This window comes from Amborella trichopoda, chromosome 12, assembly GCF_054954075.1.
Source record: "Amborella trichopoda isolate Santa Cruz 75 chromosome 12, AtrichopodaSantaCruz75HAP2 v2.0, whole genome shotgun sequence".
NCBI classification, from domain to species: domain Eukaryota; kingdom Viridiplantae; phylum Streptophyta; class Magnoliopsida; order Amborellales; family Amborellaceae; genus Amborella; species Amborella trichopoda.
The window spans coordinates 37,627,936-37,637,100 of record NC_142347.1 but is presented as its reverse complement, the minus strand read 5'-3'; the positions used below and the strand labels follow the sequence as shown (position 1 = coordinate 37,637,100).

At 35.7% G+C, this 9,165-nt stretch overlaps 1 long non-coding RNA gene across 1 annotated transcript; it reads left to right on the top strand.

Moving 5' to 3' along the window:
• Positions 1-5,643: 5,643 nt before the first annotated feature.
• Positions 5,644-7,407, top strand: LOC110006645 (uncharacterized). Its single transcript, XR_002279733.2, has 2 exons — positions 5,644-6,136; positions 7,106-7,407. It is a non-coding gene; the product is annotated as an uncharacterized LOC110006645 (long non-coding RNA).
• The last annotated feature ends 1,758 nt before the right edge of the window (positions 7,408-9,165 follow it).

Below are 9,165 nucleotides of genomic sequence, written 5' to 3'. Positions count from 1 at the left end.
AAAAAAAAGAAGCTCATAGTCATAAGGTACATGATGGTAACAGAAAAAGGCAAAAAGAAATAAAAAATAAGCTCATAGTGGCAATGGATCCGACCAAACTCGAAACCCTATGGGTTAGGTATGGGTCCAAATTTTGGACTCGAATACTATCCGAATCTGGGTCCAACCGGACCCGTCCCGCTGCCACCCCTAGTATTACACAAGGTTTGAAAATTCAGTGATTTGTATCTGAATCGCCCAATTTGGATCATGAATTGTCAACACTGTTCGGGAGGCCATGGTTAATGGGAACTCTGGGACCCTAAAATCATACTTTGGTTGAAAGGAGCTTTGGGGCCCAAGGATGAGCGTGACCATATGCTAATCTTTTAGGTCACTTGAGATGTTAAAGAAAGCACCCACCGTGCCGGGGCTTGGGGGCTGGCACTGGGTCGGGTCGGGTGGGTGTTGCGCTCCCACATGAGCAAAAATTTATCATTATTCTTGCTCGCTCCAGCGAATGACCTGCTCGGGAGGCTATGGTTGATGGGAACTCTGAGATCCTACTATCATATGCTCCAGCGGATCACATCGTAATTTGGTTGATAGGAACTTGGGGGCCCAAGGATCATACGCACCAGTGGGACCATATCCTAATCTTTTAGGTCCCTTGGGATATTAAAAAAACACCTCGTCCCCGTGGCTTAGGGAGTGGTACCAGGTCAGGTTGGGGTCTGGACCTGGTGCCGAATAGTGTTTTTCAAGTCCAAAATTTGGGCCCATATCTGGACCTAAGGTTGGGTCTACCCGTCAGATCCACTGCCACCCTATGACTATGAGCTGTTTTTTTTTTGCCTTTCTATTTACCATCATATAGCCATATTATTGGGAACTTTTACAGCATTGCATAGGGGTGGCAATGTACCCGACTAGACTCGGGATCTAACGAGTATAACCGACCTCGGGTCCAGGTATGGGTCCAAATTGTGGACTTGAATTTTATTTGGGTCCAGGTCCAGCACTATTCGTAGTCATAGGGTATATGATGACAATCAAGTGTCTTTAGCCGCACTAGGTATTCAATTGTGATAATATTCGCAACATTTACAGTATTAATGCTAAACAAAAAAAAAATTGCTCATAGTCCTAGGGTACATGAGGGTAAAAAAAAGGCCCAACAAAAAAGAAAAAAAAAGATCATAGTTGCAATGGATCTGACCAGACCTAACAGGGCCAGGGCCAGGGCTCGGTCCGTTGCCACCCCTATTATTACACAAGATTTGAAAAGCAACACGATCCTATCGGGTCTCCCCTTGTACCGACCCAAACAATTTGCATCTGCATGAGTCAAATTAATGAGGGTGGTGGCTATGTTGGGTTTATGTGGCCTTTAAATGCCTTATGAGTGCTTGTAAATTGAAATGATATAGTGGAACATGAACTCAGTGGGAGTGTGGTCCCTCATGGACCATACTAAGCAAACAGTGATTTGCTGATACCGATATGTACTTAACGATCTAGGCCAATCGGTTAAGAAAAACCCATGTTACCTGGGAATGAAGTACAAACCGATGAGAGTTTATGGGTTAGCCCTTGATGAGGTCGGAGAACATGCTCGGATGAGTGAGCCGACGAACTGTGTGACCCTTATGTGTGATGGTGGCTTATAAAGACAGTGGCCAAAACCTCATCCATGTACCATAACATAACATGCATATCGATAGATCGTTCGGGAAAGCTAGAAATCCAGCTTTTAGGGTGAAGCATATGCATGTGTGAAATATACCCCTATGCGCCATAGAGATGTGGTCGCATAAGGTCTTGGTAACATTCACTTGTCTCTAGGGGAGGACCTGTAATCCACAGACTAGGATTGCGACCCCTCGGCTCATCTGTCAGATTTTGGTGACTTGCTAATGAGCCCCTGTTTGGACTGTACGTCATGAGAAATACTGAGTCGGTTCGATAAGGCAAGTGTTGTCTATAGTCCACAATTGAAGGTGGAGTGCCCCATGATTGTAGATTAAATTCCTTAACCATATGGATCTATTTCTCATAAAGTTAATTTAACTATGTTTGTTTTATGATAGAAGTTATTTTAGAATTATTATTTGAATTTTTATGAGTCATTTGATATTTTATATTATAATTGTTTTTGGACTTATAAAAATAAAGATATTGATTTTACAAAATTATAAAATTCAAATAATATTTTAGAATTTATTTTTATAATTTAAAATTATTTAAAATATCATGGAGGGGCCCATAGTACACATGGGCCCACCATGTGTCAAGTGGGTGGGGCCCACATGTGCCACACATGGGTGGCACGCCCCACCCATTAGATTCTTTCTTGGAGTTTAAGTTATTTCATGTTTTGGTAATATTATGTTATGGCATGTGATGAAATAATATATGGAATATTTTGACCATATATTGACTAAATATTGAAAGTGTATATTTACTTGATATATCTTTGGAATATTTTGTAAAAGATTATGGAATACATAATATTTTAATTAGATTTAATTTATCTAATTTTTATTGATGGGAAAATGGTTAAGGAAAGGAAGGTAATGGTTCATGTATCTTTCATGTTGATGGCCCATCTATGGAATGGATTACTCAAATCTCTCACCCCACAAGTCACCCTTGATCGATGGTCTATGTTCAATATCATAAGAAGAGGTGAACTAAGGAAAACCCTAAAAAACCCTAATCTTGTTCAAGCCTATAAAAAAAAGATTGTCTCCATCCAAAATCTCTATACCTTATCTTTCTATCTCTCTCTCTTAAGAAAGTTTCTCTCTCATGTTTGATCTCTTTCTCCCATATTGTGAAAGAACATAAAGGTTTAGGTTATGGAGGTCTTCTCTCTCCTATCTCTCAAATATGGATTTATGGTTGGGGGTTTTAAGGTTTAGCAAAATGAGAGAATCTATCTCTCTCAAACTAGGTTGCTAAGAGAATTCACCTAGGGTTTGAGTTTGTGATCAAGGGGGTTCATATTCCATTGGTGTGGCTTCGCCGAAATTTGCTTTCCCGGTTCGAGATTGAAGCTAGATCGTTGATCCTGCACCATCGGATGGTAGTGACTCGATATGGGGTGTAATAAGCCCGGTTGAGATAATCTCCAACACTCTTCCTTTTGTTTCTTGCAATCTTATCTTTTATTCTCAAGCATAGTGCTTAGTTGTCATCAAGTTGTTAAGATCTTGATTTTATTGTTATGTTGATTTTATTTTGAAATTTATCTTATTATAATAAAGACCACATATAAGTGATATTTTGCCAAAAGAAAGAGGGTGAAAAAAAATAAATAAAAATAAAAAAATGTATTCTCCGGTAAAAGATCACATAGGTCTTTCTTTCAAGCTAAGCCTTTTATAAAGGCATTTTCTTCTCTTTATGCTCGATGTGGGACTGTTTCAAGTTCTTCACTTGAGTCCCATTTTGCTTTCTCTTTTTTTTTTTTTTTAAAACGTAACCAATGTATTATATTGACATCTTTCTCTCTCTATAAAGTTTGTTCCATTAATAATTCCACTAAAATTAATTTCACTAAAGTTCTCTCTACTAAGCACAAACAAATAATTTCACTAAAACACACACACACACACACACTCTCTCTCTCTCTCTCTCTCTCTCTCTCTCTCCTAACAACCTCTTCTCTTAAACTTATTCCATATAGCTTCTTTTAAAAATTAAAACTCCTAAGTTAATACAATAATAAAATAAATAAATTGAGTTAAAGATATTCATTTTATTACCCCCTCCCCCCCCCCTCCCCCCAACCCAAATAAAGAAAAAGAAAAAGGAAGAAAGAAAACCAAATATGTAAGGATGGGACCGGTTCCAAATCTTGGACTCCAATAGTAAATCGGGTTAGATCTGAGTCCAAGTGGACCTGACCCCTTTATTTTAAAATATTATATAGTAATATATATCATTACTTTTCCACCATTGCCTCTTCTCTCTTTGACCCTCTAAATAGAAGTCATTTTGTAGAATTACGATTGTCTTGAAAAACCAGTCTTTTAGATCCAAGAGGGACAAAAAAATTGGGCTTGTTCTTTTTAAGGGTTTGGAAAAAGGGTTAAAGCTATGAGGCAGGGAAGTGAAGAGAGAGAGGGAGGGGGAGGGCCAGATGTTGAGAGAGAGGGACAGAGAGATGATGGGAGGGAAAACCCTGAAAATTGAAATTCCCTCTTTATCAGTGTCGTTATTCAATTTTTGAAGCAAATATCTAAAATGCCCTTGTAGAGAGGCTTTGAGTTTTAATAATATGTGGGCAATGGAAGTAAAAAAGTAGTTCACAAGTGATTCTAACTTGAACTCATAATTTTGTGTGCAATGGAAATAAAAAAGTAGTTCACAAGTGATTCTAAACTTCACAACCCTTCAAATTACAAAGGTTAAAGTTAGAGAGAGTTGTGAATGATGTATTTACTAATTTTGTAGCCTATTTTTTAAAGAGTAATGATCATATGAGACCCTCCCACACCCATGTGTGTACGACCCCAAATGATCACTATTAAATTTGACACAGATCTCTAGAAAAGTCAAGTCTCACACCCATGTGATAATTTTTTTAGATATATGTGTCAAATTTAATGGTGATCCTTTGGGCCCTACGTACACTCTTTTCTAAAATAAGTTACTTTTTGTGATATCTTCATCATTAAGTAAGGGTAATTTTATAAATATTACTACAAGACAAATGGTACTTTTGGTTTTTTCATAAAGGCTAAAGTTGAAATTTGTACTAAAAGACAATGGTAATTTAAAGTTAGAGAGAATTGTGAATAGTGTATTTACTGATATTGTAGTCTATTTTTTTAAAATAAATTACTTTTTGTGATATCTTCATTATTAAATAAAAATAATTTTGTAAATATTACTACAAGACAAAGGGTATTTTTATCTTCTCTATAAAAGCTAAAGTTGAAATTTTTACTAAAAGACAAATGCACTCTACCAATAAAATTCCATAATACTAACTTTCAAAATGCTATTGTACTTTTGTAAAAATTTCAAATTTACTTTTACCCAAAGGATAAGTTACCTACCTTTGTAATTTGAGGGGTTGTTAACTCTATATATATATATATATATATGTATATATAAAAGTCTTCCTAACGCCTAGGCGAAAATGAATAGTGATTTTGTCTACTCTCATTACCGTTCAAGTTTCATCACACGATCACGATTGTCTAGTAGTATTTTATTATTTATTTATTTATTTATAAATCAAAATGACTTGAAATTTGGAAGGTATGTATCTTACTGAAACGCATCTAATAAAAATATATAAAAAAAATTATTTGTAAAATAAAATTGACCAAAATACCTTCGAAAAGTTTTGGGGGTATTTTGATCAATTTTTTTACAAAATTATTTTTAAGTCATTCTGATTTGTAAAAAAAAAAAAATTAAATAACATACGACCGGACAATTGTGACTGCGCGATAAACTTTGGACGATGATGGAAGTAAGTAAAATTACTGTTTATTTTTTCCTATAAACGTTGCGTAGTATTTATATATATATATATATGAAATTTTGTAGAGTTAACAACCCCCAAATAACCAAAATTGAAGTTAGAATGCCTTGTAATGGTCGTCTACCTTTATTGCCCTTGTTCCTTTAAATGCTAAACTCAACTGCAAGAGTATTTTTAACCTATCTACTCAGATTAAAAAAAAAGAAAGATTTTTGAAATTTGAGAACCGTCGTCTCTCTCTCTCCACTGCTCCACCCCTCTTTCTCTCTCTCTTGTTCCTTCTTCCATCCTACTACCGACCTTTCCCGCTCCCCCCCCATATCTGTTTTTCTCACCCTCCAATCTCCCTCCTTTCTCTCTACAATAGCCCATCCTTTTCCTCACTCCACAGGGAGCTAAATTTACCCACTATTCGGGTGTTGTCTCTCTCTCTAGCCCAACTTCTTTTCCTCCGTCGTATTCACTTTCTTTCTCTCTGCCCCTCCCCCTGCCCCACTCTCTATACCGATGAAAGGAAACGCTACACCTCAAACTCAAAGAGTGAAAAAAACTTAGGAAGATCAAGGTCAAGATTTTGGGTGAGCTGGAAATATCATGATCAAGAGATTCGAGTCCGTGGAACTCTTTCTTTTAGATTGATTCTTTATAAACTGGGTATGTGCAAGATTTATAGGTCTCTTGACTTTCGCCTAATGGCAATTAGGGTATAGGAATGTTATCTAACCAAGATTTATGGAGTAGTCAATGAATGTGGTTTGATGTTTTTGTTATTGTTGTTTTAAGTAACTCTGGATATTTTCCTTTATGGAGTAGTCGCTACTGGTGTAGATTTTAGTTTTTATCAAAATTGAGCCCAAATTTTAGAAGCCAAATTTTTGATAGATTACTGGATATTGGCAACATTTTTAGATTATGAAGGTTTACAGAGGTTACTTCTGCTTATGTAAAGTTTTTAGATTTTGAATGTTTTGGAAAGGTTACTTCTGGTTGCATAAATCTTTGTTTTAAGATTTTTTTTTTGGGTAAATTTCTGGTTACAGAGCTCAAATTTCTAGTTATGTAAATTTCTGGCTAAAGAGCCTTTTTCTTTTGGTTTCTTTTATTTCCATTGTTATTTGTGAGAAAAAAAATTCATCTGACTTTCAACTCATTTTGAAATCGGTACATGTTTGTTATCAAGATCATCAAAAAGAGTTAGAGCTTTGCATCTGGTTCATGAAATGAGACTTTTACCAGCCCAATTTTCAACATCCAAAGAAGACATTTGTTTTGCATATCCTGTTTTTATAGAAAAGGAATGCATTTTGCAATCTGCATGATGAGGATTCTGAATTTGATTTGGACATCAAGTTTCCATCTCTCCATCGGAATTGGCTTTATTTTCTCACGAGGAATTTACATAGGGCCTCTAAAAAAAAAAAAAAGAAACAAGATGCTAAAAAAAAAAAATTAAAATTTGGTCCAATGATGTCATACTCGGACTGGGAGGCAATTTTGAAAAAAAAAAATACAAACCGTGCATTGACTAATCTTGGTAAATTTTTATTATTTTCGTAAGTTTTTTAGGGGCTGTATGTAAATCATTATCTTTTTTAACGTAAGGATCGTGTATTTGTTTTGCAGCCTTGGTTATTGATTGGAAACGTATCATCGGTTGCTTAAAATCATTATTTTGTGGGTTCTTCAAGTACCTGATGGAAATGTATCATCTGTTGCTTGAAATCATTATTTTGTGGGTTCTACAACATTACCACTATAGCTTTTTATCTCATTGCCCTTGGAACAAGAGGTCCAAGAAGGATGTGTTACCATGAATTCTATTGCTGAGCAAGACAACGTTATGTATCAATCCGAGAAGATTGGAAGGGAGATCTTATATTGTATTATGTTATTTTATGCTTTTTAATGATGGGAATTTGGTATTATTGTTTCTCTGTGCCAAGATTTTCTTGCATCCTTGTTGATATGTGTGTGTATTTGCGAAAGAGAGTTGCTGAATGCCTTTTGCGTGGCCCATCAGGCCATTGTGCAGAAGTGCTTCTCTTTTTCTCATTATTGGTTTGATGCTTAGCTTGAATCTGGGTGTTTGTCACAGTGACATCTCTCATTGCTTGGATACCTTGATGACTCCATCGAGCATGCCAAGAAAATGACTGCATTCAGCATGCCCATAAAACCAAGCCTGACCAAGCTTGGCCGCATCTCATTTTCCACATTCCAACCCCCTGTTTTTTCGTGCCCAATGTATAGAAGGAATCACATATAAAGAAAAAAATCAACTTCATGCTTTGCGAACATTCCCTAATGCTTTCTTTATTGAACATGAATCCCAAATCTTGTATAGAGCTTGGATATATAATAATTTGAATGCTATATGAGACTTCTGTTTTCTTTGGACCACTAAGACAAAATCTGCATTTGTTATTCATAACACAAGCGGTTCATCAACGTTGCAGAAAGTAATTACCAAGAGAGCACAAGTGATGAAATACATACATTTTGAGAGAAAAAAGAGGCATAATGAAGGGCGAGGATGAATGCCACATGCAGAAGTTTCACAAATATTTCTCATACAACAATTCATTGTTTGAGTATCTCATTTTTTAGGAATAGTTGGAACCATGTCTTCAATAACACATACATCTGGCCTCTTTGAAATGAACCTTCTAACCACAAGCTTTGTTTATTTTTGTATGATCTAATTGCACCATACAAGCTTACCCTTTTTCAGACAAAGCTCCTAACCACAAGCTTTGCTAATAAATAATCTCATCACACTATACTAGCTCACCACATCCAGTCTCTTGGTCGTTCAACCAATAAGAAACAATGCATTTGAGGTTCATTTTAGTAGAACCTAAAATGCTAATAAATTAAGTTTATAAGTTAAGGTCATATATATTCATGGTCCACGCTTACAAATCAATGGACAAAAAATGATCATTGAGATCCAATTTGTAAAAAAATCCCAGCAAAACTCTCAAGTACTTTATGGTGATCATTACTAAGAGATAAAAAGAAAATTACAATAGGCTACTTCAGACATAATTTGCACATGATATTTCCTGAGAATACTACAATGCTAGCAAGATCAAGGCATTCAAATTTATCTGATGAACAACACAAAAATAGAAATTTGTATGCGCAATTCAAGCTTCAAAGTCTCTATGTTCTTTAGGATGGAAGAGGAAGATATTGTCATTCCGCATTGAAAGAAGAAAACTTGATTATATTTACTTAGCTGCAGAAGTTTGTAGCCTACAAAGTAAGTTTGTAGTCTACAAAGCCATCTAGAACCCAACTTGGGATGTTGGGAGAGCTATGGAAATGTGAGCCAATATTGCAAACTTTAATAAATAAAAAAAGGGATGAGAGGAATGAGAAAAAAGAATATGGGTTGAGGGTGGATTATGAACATAGAGATGAAAAGTATAGAGATGGAGGAGAAAAAGGCGTTTGAGAAACCTCAATTTGTAAAGAGAGAGAGAGAGAGAAAAGAGGCAATGCGTGCTAACCTGTACCCAAATTTTTAACAAAGCATGTAATTTTCTGAGAGAGAGAGAGAGAGAGAGAGAGAAAGAGAAGCATCCAAATTAATTTAAAAAAAGAAATAGAAAGAAACAACAAACTTACAAAGAGGTTAGAGAGAGAGAACTTTATCAGTTAAGTTACTAATTTCCACC